Source organism: Simochromis diagramma, unplaced genomic scaffold (genome assembly GCF_900408965.1).
Source record: "Simochromis diagramma unplaced genomic scaffold, fSimDia1.1 OVJJ01000604.1, whole genome shotgun sequence".
Taxonomy (NCBI): Eukaryota; Metazoa; Chordata; class Actinopteri; order Cichliformes; family Cichlidae; genus Simochromis; species Simochromis diagramma.
In genome coordinates this window covers 4,518,402-4,539,930 of record NW_024387416.1, presented here as the reverse complement: position 1 = coordinate 4,539,930, position 21,529 = coordinate 4,518,402, and the positions used below count along the sequence as shown (strand labels likewise).

At 41.7% G+C, this 21,529-nt stretch overlaps 1 protein-coding gene across 4 annotated transcripts in view; it reads left to right on the top strand.

Moving 5' to 3' along the window:
• Positions 1–21,529, top strand: part of slc8a4b (solute carrier family 8 member 4b) — a 128,628-nt gene that overhangs the window by 20,916 nt on the left and 86,183 nt on the right. Inside the window, exon 2 of one of the 4 annotated variants that reach the window (XM_040012179.1) lies at positions 5,404–5,494. The exons of the other annotated variants lie outside the window; for them this stretch is intronic. The gene's annotated coding sequence lies outside the window, so the exon portion shown is untranslated. The remainder of the gene's footprint in view (positions 1–5,403; positions 5,495–21,529) is intronic. 4 annotated transcript variants of the gene reach the window in all.

Genomic DNA, 21,529 nt, shown 5'->3' with positions numbered 1-21,529 from the left:
TCTCTTGTCTCCGTCTTGCTTTGACTTTATCTCTCTGTCACACAAACACACACACATACGCAAACGCACACAGTCACCCACTCCTCTCGTACCCATAATGATAACGTTAAAGACTTTTGTATCTCATTAATCACCATAGAAACAGTATTGGACCTACTTTCTGCACTCCTCTCCTTTGTTTAACTCTCTGTCTCTTGCACACATGCATTCCCCTCCACTATACAGTCATCTATATTAAGTACTATATTGGATATTATTGGATGTGACAAACTGCCGATGCTTTCTCATTGTGTCTTAGATTATGTTGCTGAAGGATGCGCTGCTGCGGTGATTTTATATGCAAGTGTGTGTTTGTGAAGCGGGTGTGTGTAACCACAGAAGGGCAGAGCTACGTGGTAACAGAGTTGCACTACATCTCAGTGTGCGTGTGCCTGTGTGCTCCCGACCAATCAGAATAATGTGGATTATCGCTGGTTATGTAGATTGCGTAAATGTAGAGATTGAGTTTGTGTATGCGTGTCTCTGTGCGAGCAGGTGAGAACAGCTCAAGATGTCTTTAAGCGAGAGCAGATGGGAAGTCAAATGTTATTGGAGCGTATGCTACATAATTCATTTATGTTGTGTGTATGTGTTCCTGGATCTCACTGTGAATATACAGTTGTCACCCTGAGGGGGCAATAGAAACACAGGCTCATTATAAGGGACATGTACAATGTGCCCAATACAACATTTAGCAGTTATTTAAAGATTTGTTTCATTCTTTTCTATTCAGGTATAGAAACTGAGCCAGGTAGAGTTGGCTTTGCATTAATCAGCTGCTAGTCTGTTGTTTATTTGCTAAAAAAGACTTACACCTGTCTGTTAAAGCCGAGCAACCAGGGCTGAAAAATGAAGCCAGTGGCGAACCTGCAGTTCCTAGAACAGCCACTTGAGGGTGGCTCTAAAAGCGAGTCACTCTTTATAGACTCCTGTGTAAAAAATGGCCAACTTTACAAAAAGCTGCTGTCAGGTTAGCTTTTTTTTGTTGCACTTTTATAAAATAGCTGCTTGAATTTCACTGATACTCAGAATTAATCATAATTAAGTGTGGGGATGCTTTAAATTTATGTGGCTGCTGGCTCAGTTTATAGCTTATTGCAAGGCTTCAGTTCAATTAACGAGAGTCACTGAAATGACTCTTGTTACTGCATTTTAAATGACATCTGACAAACAGCAATAATAATTAAAAAATAAGATCACAGAGAAGATTTGTGGATTTTGTGAAGGAAGATATGATGGTGTTGCCCATAAAACTAAAATTCAGGCACCAAAATGTGAGTCCTGTTATTGAAATCAGAAATATATTGATGTTCAGACAGTTAGGTTGTCTTTGCGAGGTTTTAATTTCACTGTGCAAACGGATCAAACAACATTACAGAGCACGACAGTAATCGCGAGATTATGGTGGCCATCTTTTATTTACAGTCTGTTAAAGCTGGCTTTGAATAAGCATTGGCCTATTTGGAGTCATGAGCTTAATGTTCCACTTCTACCCAGGTTGCTTTTTATGGTCATTAAAAAAAGGCAGGAGTGTAAACATCTGCTGGACCTGAGTAGGACGCATAGTGAAGAGGATTTTTCACACTGTGAAGGCGGGTCAGTCCTCTCTTCTAAACAGTCTGATGGCGCCCCTGTTTCTAAATCATCTCAAACCTATATTGGCATTTCTGCTTGGCAAGTTTTTGCAATAAACTACGCTCTGCTGTAATGCCAGCCTGGCTGATAGCATCCTGCTGAAAAAAACTCCCAGTAAAACAGGAAAAGAAAAGAAATGATAGTAAGCATAATATGCACTATGTGTACTTCGTAGTACTTCAAATCATCGGATTAATGAGAAACTAACATGGGTTTTCTCTCTTTTTACATCTCAGTTTCTGCAGTGACGACATGCAAAACATATGAAAGAGCAGAATCGAAGATGACATGTTTAGATTTTTAATTTTTTATCTGACCAACCATCTAAAACCTACTTATATTCAATAATAATTAGAGACTCAAGTACACACAGAAATTCATATCTTATTAGTAAGCTATTATTAAGTTATCAGCTGAGTCTATGTGAAGTTTGCACTGTGTGTTGTGTTCATAGATCCAATTTAAGAATCAGAGCCAAGTTGCAATAAAGCGGGTTGGTAATTTTGCAATTTTTTTTCTGTGGCTTTATTTTAGTTGGTTCATTCTCAGAAAATTGGTTGAGATTTTTTTTTCATTCTGCAGCAGACTGAAAGACATTAAATCAAAAGTACTCCTCCAGGTGCTAGGTAGGGGGGATATTGCTCTCAGCAGGGACTGGGGATTTGAGGAGATTCGGGCAAAATCCATAACGACTCAGGAGTGCTGTTGTTATGGTGGAATATCAATTGGTGTTTTTCAACTGCTTCAAATCACAACCTGGAACGAGCTTTTGGATGTGACCTTTAGAAATGTGCCCTTGCGTACGGACACTTTGGCTCATCATTTCTGTGCCACTGTTTTTCACATGCTCGATAGTACACAATAAACACCTGTAGGTGATGCACGTCGCAATTCTTGGTCCTTTTCTTTTCCGCTTGTTGGTGTAGTGTATTTATTTCTCTGACAGACTGCACAGACGTGCTGTGTTTGAAAAGAAAGCAAAGGCTGTGAAGTGAAGCTTTTGTCTCTGGCTCTGCTGCTGACGGAGTGACAGTGCTGGCATATTTGGCGCTCAGGGCAAGAGCACGAGTACCCAGGCTCCTCAAATGACCTGTGACTGAGCGACGCATGCCATGACCGCTCCTCAAGAACTAGTTGTTTTTTTGCTAGAAAAACAACTAGTTCGAAATATCTCTCAGTAAATTGAAATGTCTCTCAAAAAACAGTTTTAAGAGCAGCCTTTTAACGCAACACTCGGCGGTGTATTTTGAGGCTAGACCCGCACCAGACAGAAGCGATTCAGCAGAAAACACACTAGTGGGGGTGATTATTAAGTGAGTGGTTGGGTGTCAGACGGCTAGGCCACCAAGTCGTGTTAAAGTAAAGACATCACAATTAGATGACTTGCAGTCAGACCTGTCATTGGCCGACTTGCCTGCTGCTGATACTGAGGCCTCCTGAGGGCACGAGAAACTGAATATTGCTGCTGCAGAAAGAAAAGTACTCTGAGAACAGTTTTACCAGCACTGCTTGCTGTTGCTAAATTGCTTTTATTGGATTTTGTCTTTACATGTAAGACTCCGGCGACTTCTCAAAGAGCAGGAATGATTGTCTAAAATTACTGTTTGGCTAAGAATCCACTAACTTAAGTTAAATAACGAAACACTTTTCTTTAGCTGTCTCTGTACCCTCTACTTACAGTCGTGAAAAAGAAAGTTTTCAGGTGACTCTGTGCAGACACGTGGAAAAACTAAGTATCACCTTACTGCTTTCATATGATTTAAGAGGGTAAATAGCAGCCAGGTGATGCTGATCAAATACACTTAACTGATCATCAGCAGGTGTGAGAACCTCTGTAAAAGCAGATGTTTTGTCAATTTGCCAGTGTGGAGCATTCAGGTGTGTGTTAACACAAAGCCACAATTTTCCCGGCAGTGGACGTCCAAGCAAATATAGCCCAAGGTCAGTCCATGCAATGTTCAGAGAAACTGCAGCTACACCTCAGACTCTGCAGACCTCGGTTAGGATGTTAAATTTGAAACTTCATGACACTGCAATTAGAAAAGGATTTGCTTGTTTGGAAACGTTGCCAGGAGGACGGCTCTTCTCTCTACAAAGAACAGCACAGTTTAGGTTTGCAATGTTTAATATGAACATACCACAAGATCTCTGGAGCAATGTCCTTTGGACAGAGGAGATCAAAGTGGAGATGTTTGACTGTAACGCACAACTACACATGTGGTGAAAACCAAACACAGCATAGCACAAAGACGTCGATTGAGTCGATCATGACCTCCACCGTACATCACAGTAAAGCCATCTGTCCAACATCTGAAGCTCAGCCAAAATTGGGTCATGCAACAGGACAGCAATCCCAGGAACGGCAGAGCCCATCAAATATACGCTGGAATGGCTCAAAAGATTCAAGGTGTTGTAATGTCCCAGTCGAAGTCCAGACATCAAGTCATCATTGACCAGATACGATTCAAACCTCAATGACCTGATGAAACATTATAAAGAAGAGCGGACAAAAATTCCTCTATAACAAAGACACTGCTTAATGTGGTTCAACTACTGAATCATGGGATGTACTTCGTTTGTCACATGACTGCAGAGAGTCCTGTGAAAATGTATTTTTTCACATTACTGCACTAGCAGGGTACACTGGAATTATAGGCTACGCATGCTTAAGGTAACCCAAACAAACCCATGCCTCAAAGAGCCTCACCAGGTCAGTCTTGTTGTTGCTAGGCTATTTTCCTCTTAGGTTTTTCTTTCTATAGCCTTTAGCATTACCTAACCATGCAAACGCACCACAAATGCTCTGCTTTCTGTCTAGTTTTTGAAGCTACAGGCACATTTACAATGCAAAATAATCTCCTGGCTATAGTGGTATTTGACTTGCTAACACCTGACTCAAAGAAATTTAAGGAATTGACAGATTTCTCAGTACACAGCTAAAAGATGTTGTTTAAGTTAGTCATTTTAGGAAACACAGATAGGCCTATAAGCTTGTTGCATTTCATTTCTTTATTGTATTTATGCTACACACATCGAGGCTTCAAGCACTTAGCTTAGCATATTTACAAGCCACAAGGAAAAACTGCTAACCTAAAGCATCGTGTGTGTTTAATATATAGTTAAAATAAATGGGAAGACAACAAGTTGCGTTTTTGTGGATAGATAACTACTTTTCATGGATACATGTGTCTCCAGCAATGTATGGTCTCACTGCTGCTAGTTTTCCCAATGAGCTAACTTTCTCCATGCTATAGCTATGCATTAAATATCAATCTTCGGAAGACATTTGTCATGAGCTATAAGAATCTTTATTAAAATGTCAGCATATACCCTTCAATGATGATATAAGTGTAAGTGGAAATAGTAGATTCAGTGTAAGTAGGCACTCTATTAAATTGCCCACATAAAAAGGAAATAGAATAACCATCATTTCCATTGCATCCAATATCACTTGAATAATACTTGACTCGTGCTTAATTCTTGTAATTATATTGCATGAGAATAATTTTGAATCATGAGGAAAAACTTACATAAAAGTTGAATATTATTTGCTATTTCTTTTCACATTTCTTTGCCAGCATAAATCACTGCAGGAAGACTGTGAGCAACAATATATATATTTTATAGCAGCATTAAAGACAGTCAAGCATATGATGTTGATCAGGAACAACTTTCTAAACATTCAAGGATATGATTTTTTTATTCATCTTATTTCCATATGTACCGAAGACCTTGTCCAGAGAGCACACGGTGCAGGTCAGGCAGCCAGGTGGTGGCAAAGTCAAACTCCCCTGTTGTTGGGAACAGTGTCTGAAGACAGGTATGAGTCATCTCCTCAGCTGACTTACACACCTTTAAAACTGTTCATTGCAGTCTGTTTGTGTGTATTTGTGTGTGTTTGTGAGTGCACCCGTGCATTAACTCTGCGTGTGTGTCTTTTGGCAATGCAGACAGCCAAATAGGCAGTGAGCTGCAACAGTGAGTCACTCAATCACTCGCCCTCGACTCAATACGCTGCCATTTAGACAATACTGCAACTCACTGTGAGGTGTGAGCGCGTGCATGTGCGGTCCTTGTCTGTGTTTTCGTGGGCTTTCATTTCACATTTCAGGATTTCATTAATATTTTTGCATCTTTGTGCACGCTCTGCATTAGCTACGCATCTCTGTGTCGGCAAACGGTGCATTGCATGTGTAAGCTGTGCATGTGTGATGGCGTGTGTCTGTATTTACACGTAAGCTCTGTGTTTTTCTTTGACCTTTGGAATTCCCTCGGTCCGTCGCACACCGCTGCTTCACTATAGGTCCACGCGCACCATTCATTTTGTGTGTGTGTGTATGTGTGTGTGTATGTGTGTGTGTGTGTAGGCACTCTGCAGACACTGAGAGAGCGAGTGGCAGACAGATAGAGGAGGAGCGGGAAATGGCATAAATGTTTAATTTCTGAGTTGAATTTGTGCAATTTTTTTATATTGTTCATGTATAATTCATGGCTGTGTCATGAATTAAATTAAATGAAAGCAAAAAAAAATAAAAAATACAAAGAGAATTGAAAGAAAAGGCACGTCTGTCCATCTGATCTGCTCACAGCCTGTGGATGGAAGTCCATTTAAGCAGTCGCATTAACAAAATAACCCTATAACGGCTCTTTTAGCAGGCCTTTGATTACACGTAGGACCTTTCCATGTGCGGTATGAATCCTGGCACTGATCAATATCTGAATTCCTGCAAAGCTTTACTACAGGATTGCTAATAAACACACAGGAAGCTAATCAAAATGCACTACCAAAGAGGACAAGAGGTGAGCCAGATTCAAATAAAGGCCTTCTCACATGATTGGGGAAGAATAATTAAAAAGGTCTTTTTCATTAGCTGCTAACCACTGGCAATATGGATGAGGCTGTATTTTCTTCCTCTCTCCCCTTTTTCCCTCTTTGATTAATTACAAATTTCAGTGGCTTTTTTGGCTCTTTCTTTTCTTCCTTTATTCTAAATCATTTAGCATGGAAGCTATTTCCACACTGACATAATTAGTTTTGTTGAGCTTGACTTCCCCGCTGCCACATGTCCCGAAGATGCTGATTTATACAGCCTGCGCTGTTTTATTGCATCGGTAAATGTACAAAATCAATTGTGCCACGAAGAGAGAAATTAGGAGAGAGGATATTTGGATTTATGGGAAAGAAACAAAACAGGGAAATATACGTGTGGAAATGGAAGACGAGCCGAGAGAGGGAGGATTCAGAAGGATAGAGAGGGGGGGGGAAAGGACACGACAGAGGAGGGGGAAGTGGGTGAGCGATGTAACTCACAAGAGCAGGGGAACAAAGATCGAGGCAAATACGGAAGGGAGCAATGAAGTGAGTAAAATGTGCAGCAAAAAATGTGAATGGAAGAGGCAGAGAAAGTGGAGAGGACAGTGCAGACAATAGATGTGAAGAGGTGGTGTGAGAGGCAAAGTAGGTGAGAAAAATGGCAGAGATTAGCAGAGATGAGAGGGTGATGCAAAGTGGAGTGCAGGGCTGCTGCAGGTGGTGGAGAATGGATGGCTGATTGGTATGGAGATAGAGCGAGGGACCAGATTAAACCTAATTAGAACATTATAATGACTTTGTAAGGTGAAACAAAGAGATGAAAGCCATTATATGCTGGAGATAAAGAATGGATGCTGGCCAGCTCTTTAATGAAGAATAACACTGATTTCAACCATTTGGAAAAGCCAAAATTGATGTTGTGTTGTGGGAGTTTGAGAAACACTGAGACAAATGAAAAGGATGGACATGCATGGACGATCAGTGAAATGACCAGAGGTCTGTGCCCAAATGGCAGAAGATGGAGGTTATAAAGGCCATGGGTACCGAGGAAAGAAAAACAGAAGAAGAGAGAGAGGAAAAACGGGCAAAATTATCAAATAATGGGGACGATGAGAAAGAGAACGAGAGCGTTACAGCTCCATCGAAGGAGAATGACCGAATCTGAAGAATTGGCAGAAATACAGCGTCACAAAGCTGCCAGCCTTTCTGTCTTTCTGCACTTGTTGGATAAACAGAAGAGAACACGAGTCGTTAGATGAGCAGCGGTAGCCACAACAGCTGAACAAGGACACTGCCTCGCATTCAGATCACAAGCATCCTCAACCTCTGTGGTTTAGCTCTACTGGGCCGAAAACCTTCCATCAGACATGATTATGAATTGTGCACATGCTGATATCAGAGTATTGGCGTACCCTTGATTTAATGAATGCAGAATATGTGTGTGGTTCGCATCTAGCTCTTGCCCTTTGGGTGCTCTGCGCTGTTCATCAGCACCATGTGAAAGTCAGAGACATACTGTCTCATCTAATGTGACACTTCAGAAAGATCTACATCAGAGGCTGAAACAGAGGTCTCTCGACTTTATCTCAGAGCTGGTGGCACACGAAGGAGATGGTACAGGGATTTAAGCAGAGGTTTTTTAAAAAGAACATGTACTTAGCCACTGGTTAGTGAAGCCCTGTTAACCATGAAGTTGAGCCATTTTGCCGTTACCATCTTTTTATTTTGATACCAGATTTTATTAGCAAGGGTTGGATCTGACTGTGAAACCGAGCTGCAACTACCGTAAAAGGTCCTTCTATTTTATTCTGCTTATCCAATTCGGGGTCACAGGGTGCTGGAGACTATCCCAGCTGCCACAGGACAAGAGCCAGGGTACACTCTGCAAAGGTCACCAATCTGTCTCAGGGCTAACACACAGAGACAAATAACTGGTCAAACCAATTCACTTTAAAATCACCTTGCGTGTCTTATGTCTGTGGGAGGAAGCTGGAGTATCTGGAGAGAACCCAGACGGATACAAGGAGCACATAGACTCCTCACAGAAAGGCCTCAGACTAGATTTTAATTTCTTGCTGGGAGGTGACAGTGCTAACTAGTAACCGTTATGCTCACCTGCCCTAAAACATACCTTGTTTTAGCCTCCATCCACAATGAACATGACTTTGCATTCAACAAGCAACGCAGACCATATACTCAACATATTTACTTCTTTTTGCAACCTGAGGAGTCGCAACCTGGTGGCCATCAAGATGAATGCACATTTAAGGCACTCATTCATTAGCTTTGCTTTCAAGCTTGGAGTCTTTAATACAGTTGATGGTTTCAAGTAGGTTTAGAGCAGCGGTCCCCAAGACCGCGAGAGTTGAGGCTCGGGTGTGAAATGTATGGATTTTAGGGTTTTTGTCGTTAACTCTGTTTCCCTGGGTCTTTTCACGTGTTGTAGTTGTGTGTCTTATTTTGAAATAAGTATTTAGGCGTTACCATAGCGACAAGAGAGCTTTAAGGGGCAGTGAGGAGGACGTTACTTTCAATGTCGTTGGTGCATTTCAGGAGGACGCTGCTAATTAAAGTTACACAATTACACATTGGATTCAAGTTTATTATTATATTTACAAAATACCACAGTTTTTGTCTTGGTCATATTTTGTTGTAGTTATTCGGGACACCTTATAGGCCAGTCCGTGAAAATATTCTGACGTTAAACTGGTCCATTGCAAAAAAGGTTGGAGACCGCTGCTTTAGAGTATTAGAGTATGAAAGTACTTTACATGAAAAGCATGGAAACTAAAGTAAGTCTTTCTGAAGTACTTCTAGCCATCAGTAGCTTTTATTTACCAATCAAAGTACAACTAAATCAGATTGACATTTGGTGCGACCACTCTTCACCTCTAGAACATCACCAGTTCTCTTTGCTACACTTATGTACAGTTTTTCAAGGTTATTGCTTGGCAGATTGTTCCCAACATTTTAGAGAACTTGCCACAGTTCTTCTATGGATTTGTGCTGAATTGTTTCTCTTCATATGATCCACGCCGCTGATATCTGTGGGTCCATACCATCTATGAGTGACTGGGGGCAGATCAGATGCCTCCCTGATGGTACAACATAATCATCTTAAATTCCTAAAAGCTTTGAAGAGCATATGCTCTTTAGGTAAGATTGGACGAGAAATTTAGGTGAATGAAGTCACTTTAGGCTTCAATAATCCCAAGACATGCGCTTGCATAGTCTTCTCAGGACACAAATATCCACATACTGAAGCGCTTCATGTGTGACACTTCAGTCTGTGCATTTAACTCTGATGTGCACAGCCATGCAAGGAAACATAGGCGTGCCACTACCTTCGCAACACTTCTGAGGAGAATACTGGAGTTAAATGAAGGAATCAAAAGTAGCTTGTGTATTACATTTAGTACAACAATTTAGCTCCAGCCTGGCAATATGATTGCACAAAAGTCATCTAGCAAAGACGACTGGGGCCTAATGGTTAATAAGGTGAGGCTGAGGCGGAGAGATTGTGTGATTGAATCGCAAGAAAAGCTGGATTGCCTGGACAGAGAAACACACACGCGCGCACACAATTTGCCCTCAAACAGCAGCCACTACCACACTGCCCTTGGATCTAACAGTGGCTAATAATGCAGAACTGTGAGACTGCAGATAGGTGAAAATGCAATTGTTCTTACACAGTCGTCTCTAGCTAAATATTACTGATACTATTTCTGAAACCTGTATGTATACTGACTGTTCATCCATCCGTCCGTCCATCCATCCGTCCATCCATCCATCCATCCATCCATCCATCCATCCATCCATCCATCCATCCAGTGCCACCAGGCTAAGCAGGGTATTCCAGATGTCTTTCTCTCCACTTCCTTTGGCAGTCTTCCAGGTTCTCCAGGTTGGGGAGATGCTCCCAGGCCAGATCACATATATAATCCTTCCAGTGTGTTCTAATTCTAGCCCTTGGTCTTCTCCCATCTGGACATTTCTTGGATAACCTCCAAAAGAAGTTTCCTAGCATTACCCACACCTCCTTAGGCACCTCCTTTCAATTCAAGCAAGCAGTGGCTCCATCCAGACGCACAGATTCCTTACCCCATCCCTAGGGCTGATCCAACCACCCAACACAGAAACAAATATTGGCTGCTTGTGTCCATGACTTCATTCTTTCTCACTCTGCAGGTATGGGCCATAGGTGAATGGATAACACCTGCATTACTGTTGACACCAAAGCCAATCCTTCTACCTGCATTTTGCTCCATTTTACCATCATTTATGAAAAAGATTTATAGAATTAACTTGCAGATTTTAGATTATTGTACCTCATTTTGTAAAGAAGGGGAAAAAAACGTAATAAGCTTAACTTCACATATCAATACGATTGTCAATAAGACTGTCTTCTAGTTTGTTTGGGGTTTTTTTTGGTGCTTTCAGCTAAATAGTGAGGTCAGATGAATTTATTTGTGTATGCACGAGGTTCTCCAGCTTCCACTGAAGCAGATGCATGCTAAGATGGACTGAACATATATTCTCACAATCATTTCAAATTTGTTGTCTGGATCCGGGTGTTGTTCTGAGTCCAGCGACTCGGTTCTTGCACTGTTCGGAGGGAAGTTTCAGCCTTGGTGGAGGCATGCAGCCTCGGGCCCGTACGTTTCTCTATTTTCTTTACTGAATGCATTGCAGTGACAGCATCATCCATCAACAGAGCGCTCAATAATAAAAATAAATGTAGAAGTGTATAAGTATGCATGAGTAATAAAAGTTAGGATGGCTTAACAGACAAGAAAAAGAGAACAACAAACGGAAAGTAAAACTTTCTAAAAGAGAAAATCAAAGGGAATGATGTTACAGCCCCATACGTTAACTGACAAATGAGTCTGGGAAGTGCAGTGCGAATACAGCAATTCTGGGAGCTCCACTGCCTCCCATATACGGATGTTTACACTCTCTCGGATGCCTGCATTTAATATTTCAATACTTTAAATTTAATGCAGGGCTTGGTTGAGAGTGCCAGACAGACACTCATAAATTTCACTCCTGGGAAAAGCCAAAGCATCCTGGGGATGATTTGTTAGGGTGCTGTGAGAGAAGGTCATCTGCATCCTAAATGAGTCCAGGCTGGATGTATTCAGTTTTATGTGAACATAAATAAGTTATTAATACGACTTGTGGGTGTGGATGATGTCACGCATTATAATTACTGTAATTTTTTTCTTTCTTCTCCATCAAACCAGTGTGCAGGTTTGAATTCACAAACAGAATCTGCACATTTTTAGTGTCACAGTGTGTTTAAACTAGTTCATTTTGCATCATTCGGTGTTAAATGTTGCGCTGGACTGTGTTTGTGTGTGTATGTGTGGTTCCCTGCAGACGAGCCAGATGGCTCTGTCAAGTGCAGATGACTAAAATCAAATGCTACGACATCACCACTCCACATCAAGCTGCAGTCGCCGTGTGTGTGTGTCTGTGACCGTGTGCTGGTGGACCAATCAGAAGGTCGGGGTGACTCAGGGACTAGCAGCACCTGTTTCTTCAAGTGCCTCACTGTAGCAGAGGGGCGGTTTAACCCATGCCTGCACATAGACACATACATACAGACACGCGCACACACTTAGACACATGGAGGCAGCAATAGTAATTAACAGCTAGCTGCGAGAAGCCATTATCATTACAGGAATGAGGTGGGATCAGAAGCTCCCACCTACATAATGGACAATAAGTGTGCGCATCATCAAGAGTCCAGTAGAAAACTCTCGGCTCTTTCAGGAATGGAAGCAGCAGTGATTAGTTTTCGCACGCTGGAGACAGTAATGTGCATTTTTTATGAGGGCCATTGTGGTACAAAATAGATTTCACTGCGATTTCCCCTGTTCTTTTAATTGCTCTGGACAGATTATTAGAAATTACAGATGGCTTGGCCGGGCTCATAGAAAAGTGACAGTTTTCGGTTTGACAGGACAAATAAGAATTGATTGTTTTTGTGTGTTACCTTTTTTGTAAAAGACACGTAATCTACGCAACCGCTGTCATGGTCCTGGGCCATGTTGGCCCAGTATTCTTAGTTTTTGTGTGTTTTGTATTTTGTTCCCTATTTATGCCTTGGTTCCTAGGTTATTTAGTTAAGATGTTCCTTATTTGGTTACCTCCTGTGTGCCCCTGTGTATCTGTGAGCCCTCGTCTCTCCTTGTGTTTTATTCCATGTTTTCCCCAGCCCGTTATGTCTGTGTTCTCCCCGTGCTCCTTTTCCTCCTGTCTGAACCTCCGTGTACTTCCTGTTTTACTTTGACAGTCTCTCGTCAGTATGCGTCATGTTGTGTTTACTCCTGCCCTGTCTCGTTATGGTTATCTGTGTCACCTGTGTTCCCCGTGTGTTCCCACTTCCCTCGTTAACCCTCTGTGTATTTATGTCTGCGCCTCCCTCAGTTCAGTGTCGCGTTCTCCCTCATGCTGTGTGTGATTCTCCCCGTGTCTCCTGGTATACTTTATGATTAGCTTTCCCAGTTTAGTTTTGTATTGCCTGTGTTCTATTTTTCCAGCAATTAAAGCTGTGCTTTTGAGTTCAAGTTCTGTCCCCGTGAGTTTGCGTTTGGGTCCTCTCCTGCCTGCCACACAGCCGAAACATGACAACCGCATAATAAATCATATTGTGCAGTTCCACAGATACCAAAAAGGATTACTTTGCAGAACATTTACATAACAGAAATGCTCCATTGCACCGGGCGCAGCGTCCTGTCTCTCAGCTGCCAGGCATCTTCTATCAATCTCGTCAAAATAAAAGCCTCCCCATTTAGAATAATACAAAACAAGACTAGAAAAATAGTTAAACAAATAGTTTCTCAAGGGACTTTGCAAAAAAGTGGAAGAAAAAGGTAATTCATCCTCATGGAGAACACAAGAATACCTTTCTGCCTGACTCAGTCGCTCTGATTGCTCTGATTTAAATTTGGTTCTGTGCTGTAATTATCTTTAATTTCTAAACTCTGGCTTCCTACAGAGCTACTCCTTCTAAAGCTCTTTATGGAACTTTAATAACTTTCTGTACTTTATTTCTCTAACATTGCTGGTTGCTTCCATTAAATCTAATTCAGCTCAGGCTGATTGTGTGCATAATCAGAGACTGGTTTGTCTGTCCTTCTACACCCTCACCAGTGCACCTCACCTCAATTTTATAGTCACTTCAACTCCTGAGGTACAATTTATGGAAAAAGCAACTCATGGCTCATTTCTGGGCGGCAATATTGTAAAAATGACTATGACTAGCGAAACGTTGAAACCATTTTGGTCTTTTCCGGTGCTATTTTATCAAAGACTATCTGCACCGTGTTCCCTTTGAGTAGCAGATCACATATAAAGGTCCAAAGAAAAATAAAAAAAAATTAAAATTGGAACATCACCGTATTTTTCAGCCATTAGCACCATTACAAGCTGCGGCGCGATAGCTGCGAGCGATATCAGCTCTTTTCGTGTGATATCACTCAAATCTGGCTTCCCATTGATGCTGCTGTTACATTTAAAATTTGCAGAGGTAAAATCATTCAGATACTTAAGAGCTTGCAGACAATTACACACGGGTTACATCCAGCCGCGTTTGGCTCGGAGCAGAAACTCAGTCATCAGTCGCTGCTGATGAGTCGAGTTGCGAGAAGAGTATTGTAAAAGTAACTCAAGGTAATCTGATTCCACTTTGCTTTCTTTAATCTCTTGCAAGGGTTGATCCCATAGCGCAATGCGGGGGTCTGAGATGGAGAGCGTTTTTAAAATTAAACATCCTGTGCTCGTCTGCTGAACAGAGATGAATGCATTAGAGGCCAGACAAATTGGCTGAAAGACCCCCACCCCACCCCTCCCCGATTCTCGCCCCTCACTTCAGTTTGAGCTAATGGAGGCTCGATGAAGGCCGTGGCCAAAGCGCCCTGCATGACTGCTCCTGAAATTGATCCCAGACTGCACACTTGTCTACTTGACACATTATACAAGATAGTATGTCTTGCTTTTCTTTTTTCTTCTCTTGCATCTTTTATTGATTGACAGAAGAATTTTCAGACGTTATTGGAGAATTGTAACAAATACAGATGAGAAGCTAATGTTGCATGCTGTTTTTTTCTTAGGGTTTTTATGTGACGTCTTACCAGGGGTTTGCATATGAGTAGAGACTCTCTGCGACTGTCACTGGAATTGTGTGTGCATAGGTTTTTAATTCCTCCTCAAGGTTGTAATGGAAATGCACACCGTCCACATTAGTCAGGCCGTATATCTCCTTGAGCCCTTTAACGCTCATTCTTTCTGGAGGCTCATTTCCTCTGCTCACTGCTTCAGCTGATGATTTCTACGTTCTTCTTTTATCAGTCACATCACAAATATATAAACTGCTGTATTCTAGGCTCTAATCCTCTCTTCACCTCCTCGTCCTCTATCGATTGCGGCGCCCGTTAATTAAGAGAATTTATTTCTAATGAGTCAAACGCTGATTACCTTGTTCCAGTCGGAGAAACAACCTCTTGCGAGGCTTTAGCCAGACCTTCAAACATGTGCTCGAAATTACCCAGCAACACTCAAACCAGAGCTCCTTGTTGTTGCCTCACGGCTGATTTGGGTTGGATCACACCTATAGCCGCGGCCTCTCGAGGTTTCACACCGAACAGCTGGAAAGCAGTCGCTCCTGCTGCCAGCTTCCTTCCTGCAAAATATCAAGAGGTGATTTGAAGGTTTCTGAGCATATGGGGCTTATGCTTCTGAAATCTCTCACAAAAAAGATTTCCTAGAGAAAAGAGGATATTGTGTGCATGTATGTGTGCACCGCAAGCCTCCTGCTGTTGATCCGGTGATGCAACAGTCAGCTGGTTCGGACTTTAGCGCGGTACACAGAGGATGGCTGTCTCATTCATGTTGTCAGTGGCTTCTCTGAACTCGGACCAAACACACATAAGACACCACAACTCCGGCTTTACTTCCGTGCATCGTTTACACGTTAAATTACATTAAATGTCTCAGCTCAGCACAACAAAAGGCCTATATTCGTTGATTTACCACCACATGCAGGGAGTATGGCATCTTTCACTTTAACCTTGTCCTTTATTTAAACGGGGCAGTATGGATACTCTGCCATGATGTTTTTCTTATGTTTAGGAATGGCAATAGGTCAGCACTCAGCAGCAAAAATGATCTTAGCATCTAATAATAATAATAATCCAGATGGAATTAAAGCATTTTCACTGTCTTGCATGCTGTCAAAAAGCTCTTTTCAACAACTAAGTGAAGCCGACTCTTCCAGACTCGTAAGTTGTTCATCTTTCGCGGCCTCGATTAGTTGGACAGTTTATGCCACAGAGTGACTTTGATGTTTTAATGTGTTATTTTGTAGGGAACTGGCGCACTAAACTTTTTTTTCCTACCAGGTAAAAACTTGTTTTTGTTAATGGAGTCTGGTGGCTTTGACGAGAGCAATTACTGTCTTAGCATTTCATTTTCACAAAACAAGGCAGGTTGTCAAGTGTTGCCGCAGAATTTTAATTATCTTTAAACTTCAGGTTGGTGTTAATTTTTTTGACCGGTCCTTGTGTCTTTCTGCATGTTAGAGAGAGCTTTGAAAGTGAGCAGATCTAACCACTACTGTCTAATTCTAGATATCTTTTCTCATATATAGCAGTGTATTTTTTTTTAATTATCCAACCCTAGCTTTCCCTCAAACAGAACCAAATGTCTCATGTCATTGCTGCATTGATCATCTTCCATCTCAGACCTCCAACTAGTGCCTTAACTCTTCATCCCTTGCAAAACCTTCTAGGAGTAACCCTTGAACCCTTGAATACTTAGTGACAATGGTCTCCGCCTCTCCAGCTACCCCTGGAAAAATTATTGTAACGCCTATCAAACCACATCTATACTGATGTATCAAAACTCATCATTAAAAGTACAGGGGAGGTCATCAAACTGGAGCTAAATGCTGAAGCTGTAATGTGACATGGCAGATAGGAAAGACTCCAGCCTAACCGTGACCTTGCATTGGACAAGTCGAACGCGATGGATGGATATGTCCAACGCCACTTTGGAACACAACATCGAGTTTCTTTTAGTACAATAATCGGTGATCCCGCTCTTTTGTGCATGATGCAAGATCAGATTTGTGATTAAGCTTCTTCAGAACTTCTCATGAAAATACCGAACATCTAAACCGGGCTTAGAAACATCTAGATGAGTGCCTCTTTAAGCTCCGTGCTTTTCTCTAATCAATGCTCACACAAGTAGCCGGTTAATCCTTTCACTGAGCTCCTCAAATAGTCAATAAAGACAGAGTGCAGAGAAGAAGACCCAAAGTGTGGCAACAACAAAGAACGTAGAAGTCTTTTTTGTTGCCTGTCTTTAGACGATTGTTGACATTGTTTGTAAGATGAGCATTCGAGGGTGAAACTGAAGAGAGCGAATTTAAGTGACAGTGAGACAGCATGTTGAAATTGTACGTCTCTAGAAATAGTGCGGTGCCCTCGATCTCTCACACTGCTGTCTAGTTTCATTTATGTGTGTGTGTCTGGGGAGGTGTGTGACCTTGAGGTAACGAGGTCCATTCAGATGCTGATTGCTGGCGACTCTGCTGGTGATGCCACGAATTGATTGGCTGCAGAACCTGGAAAAATTTTCACCACCTAATCCAAATCGCTCTCCTTTTTTTTTGTCTCGGTGCCTTTGTCTCCGCTCTGTCCCTCTCTTCTTGGCCTTGCAGTCCATTCTCGAAGTGGATTTGATTTGCTTATCTGCGGATAAGCCACTGCTGCTGTGTGCACGTTTGTGTGTGTCAGTGTGAGTCACTCTGCTAATTGCACCTGTTAAAAGTCTTGCCAACCTCGTTGCTTAACTGTCCTAGTCATTACAACAGTGGCAGTAAAGGTCTATCCACATTCATTTGCATTTTACAGTTACTGTTTGTGCCTGTGTGAATATGTGAAGAAAATCTGAACTGATGTCGAAGTGTGTGTGTGTGTGTGTGTGTGTGTGTGTGTGTGTGTGTGTGTGTGCAGCCACTCAGGCTGGCGGGAACAGTGACTATTCTTTTCCTCATAATAGCAGTAAAGGTTCATTCCAGCTACTCCACATTGTCTATAGCTGCAATTTGCATGCATGTGAATGTTTAATTGTCTGTGCAACAGTAAAAATATGAAAGCTCCCTCTCCACCCACACACCCTCTTACACACACTCTCTCTCTCACACACACACGCACAGACACACAAAAGCAGTCAACCCCCCTCCCATTGCATAATTACAGCAGGGAAGTTTTTTGCTGCTTCTTTATTAGCAGGTTTATGAGGATTACGAGCAGAGATGCATGTTCTGGTTCCCGGTATCTGGGGGGATTTAGTGGTAGAACAAAGTTTTAAACACTGAGCAAACATTATTAATAGATACTGAGAAAAAATATATCGAGCTCTGCGTTGCCCACCCTGTCACTGCAGCAAAATAAGCAGCTGCAGGACCGTGTTTGCTGAAATGGTGCTACACTTATTAACAAGAATACACCGTGTAGAAAAGCCCGTGGTTGCATACGTTCTGTTTACTTTTGCATTGGCGTGGAGCTGATTGCTGTGCTGTGCAGTAACTGTTAATTGGCTGCTAAAGACAGAAACCGTTTCAGGATTCACAGACAACTGCCTGCACCTTGGTGAAGATATAATAGCGTTGGAGCAATAAATGAGGCGTTTGATAGCGTGCCGCATATTAGCAATATGCAATCAGATTCGTTACTTTCTCTTCTAATATAAGTGAAAAGCTTTTGATGTAAAGTAAATGCAAAATTATCATAACTAGGAGAATGTAACTACTTATGGAAGCTCAGGGCATTGCTGCCTCAGGACAACAAAGGTCTTGGGTTCAAAGTGAGGTCACTATTTGGACTCTTTATGCAGACTGTGTGCTGTTTCCTCCGGGAGCTCTAGTTTTTCCCACCATCTAAAACATGTTAACTCGTCCATCATTGTGCCCTTGATCAAGGCACCGTCTGACAGCTGGAATTTGTCCCAGGGAGCTGCAGATGGTGGCTGCCCACTGCTCCTAATGCTCAGGATGGGTTAAATACAGAAAAAACGATTCGACATTTAATCCAGAACCCGAGGAAGTAAGGCACCATCATTCTCTGTTGTGTAAGATGTATTTCAGGACATGTAGATCACTTATGATTTATTGTAGGAGTAGGAGGAAGAAGATGCAAAGAAAGAGTAGAATGAGATTTGTACACAAAATCTTGTTCTGGGTCTAAAATGTTTGTTTTTTCTGCACCAGTCTGAGAAAAACAGTCTTTTTTCCAGACGTCTTATTAAAATCATTATGATTATGTCTTCAAAGATTTGTGTGCATGATTTCTAGTTTGAAGCTTGGGTGGTGCGGTGGTTAGCACAGTCAACTTTAAGCAAGAAGGTTCTTTGTGTGCTCCGGCTTCCTCCCAATATCCGAAGACATGCATGGAATGATGCCAATTTAGAAATGGTGATCTTAAATTGTCCCTATGTGTGAATGGTTCCCTGTTTTAGCCCTACCACAGACTGGTGACTAGGTGTACCCTGCCTCTTGCCCTCTGCCAGCTGGGATAGACTGCAGCCCCCAAAATGACCCTGAATTGGATAAGTGGAAGAAGCTGCAAGCGCGTTGAATCTATGTAGAGCCTACGATGCAGCCTACACAAGTGGCTGACTCCATGGGCAGCATTTATACTTGTGCACAGTGTGCCTCAGACAAATCAACAAGAATGTGCATGACAGATTAGTCATAGCGTGGTCACGGCATTTTTTATGTATGTAAATGATAATGAAAGGGTTTGTGGTTATGATGTATTTAAAACAGAAGTATAATTCCACTATATATTATTTTTTTGTGATTTTTGTGTCTAAAGGATGATGTTAAAGCAATAAATGCTATTTATTAAGACTTCCTTCCAACATTTTGGCTTTTTTAACGGAATCCAAAAGTTTCACAAACTGGTATCTTTGTTTTGGATGGGAGTCTGTTTATGGTGCATGGAAACCAATGTTTATTTGCTTCAGCGCCACTGAGCTTATTTATTTACAACATTATTCACTGTGTATTGTTAATATTAATGTCAGTACCACTATACTGCCTCACCCGTACTAAAAAGGAATCATTACACAAAACTTACTAAGAGTAATTGTTTTTATTTTTATTAGGATATCTATTGTTTGTATGGCAACTTAGCTTCAGCCTGTTATTGTAATCCCCACTTAACAGCATAATTTATGAGGAAACCCCTGTAATCTAATTGATTTAGTTAATGTTTTCCTTGTGAATAATCTGCTAACACTACTCTCTGGTTTCTCCTATCTGGCTCACACACGCTCAGCGCACAAACACACATTCTAAGAGCATCACCCACTCATTTCATACCCATAATGATAATGATAATAACTTTCCCTATCCCATTAATCACTGTGGTAATGCCACAGCAGAACAGCAGCAGAGGCCTGTTCTCTCTCTAGCCCCACTCTCGTTTTGTTTTGTCCCTCCTTCTGATAATCCCTTCTTTTATATTTATATGACCTGGTTGGTTTATATGATCAGGTTGGCTCTTTTTGCACCGCACTCAAGATAAGTGCTGTCCTCTTCATTGTTTAGTATTAGCGGCAAAATTTTCCAACAGTAAATTAAGAGGTTTTCAGTAGGGATGGGTACCGGTATCGGTTCTGACATAAACGGTAGTAACCAGACCGAAAAGCAGCGCACATTTCGGTGCTTTATTTCGGTGCTTTATTTCGGTGCTTTTTTTTTCCTGAGCTGTGATACACTTTAGATTCTAGCCAATCATTTTACGTTTCTGAGGATAGTAGGCGGGTTCAGGTACGTACGTTCTTTTAGAGCAGAGCTACAGATTAAAAATGCCCAAGGCGAAGCGGTCAAAGTCTGGCTGTACTTCACAGCAAAATATGCAAACTCAGCAGCCTGCAACAAGTGCTTTAAGCTGATACTGTGATACTGTCAAAGGAGGTAACACCTCGAATCCGATGAAACACCTGGCGACGTATGGCGTTTTTTTTAAAAGCCAAGAAATGCGGCGTATTTGATAGCTTGCTGTGAGACCTCACACCGTGCACATCTACTGCGGGTGGGTTGCCTGTTATCGGACCCGGAGTTAGCAACATCCCCCAAAAACACGAAGAGGAGAGTCCTGGCCCCTAGCCCTGCCAGTGTAGCAGAAATGATGACGGATGATGATGGCAGCAGCAGCCGTTCTTCTCTGCGTGAGTAGCTTAATGTTGTTCGTGTGTAATTTACGTTGAGTAGGCTAACCACGTTATTACATTAATGAACGTAAGGTGAACTAACAAACACCGTCGTAGTTACATGAGGCTGTCCTCTTGTTTGATGGCAGATACTCCCTTCACCCTGGCCAAAAAGGCTAAAATGACCAAAGAAAAAGTGGAAAACAGTTAAACATGAGAGGTTTTTGGACAAAGTTTGTGTTTTTTCCATTGTTTAAGCACTGCTTCCAGCCAAGAGTGATGCCATAAATCCCCTATAGCTCCAGAAAAGGCTAACATTGTTATCTTTTTACAAAAAAACACCTGAACATGAGAGGTTTTTGGACCAATTTTGTGTTCTCCATTCTTTAAGCACCGGTTTAAGCACCGGCACCGTTTCAAAAGTACTGGTTTGGCACCGGTATCGGATAAAACCTAAACGATACCCATCCCTAGTTTTCAGTGTGTCACACAGCAGATGAAGATGCTTTGTGAATCTTTAAAATGACTGAGGGTAGACAGAGGTGCATAAATATGAACCTTTGCGGCTGCCTGAGATGTCTAACTGTAGCAATAACTATTATATTTATTCATTTTTTAAATAAGAATGAATCCTGCACAGGCTGATTACTCAAACCAGATGAATTAGAGTAATGTGTCAGCATACAAGAGTACTTTTTGGTGAAAATTTACAGATTGTAATGGTTTCGCAGGGTAAAATGGCTCTAGAGCATCACCTATGCATGGTTAAATGAAGTCCTATGATCACTTAGTTTGAGCTATATGAATAAAATTTGG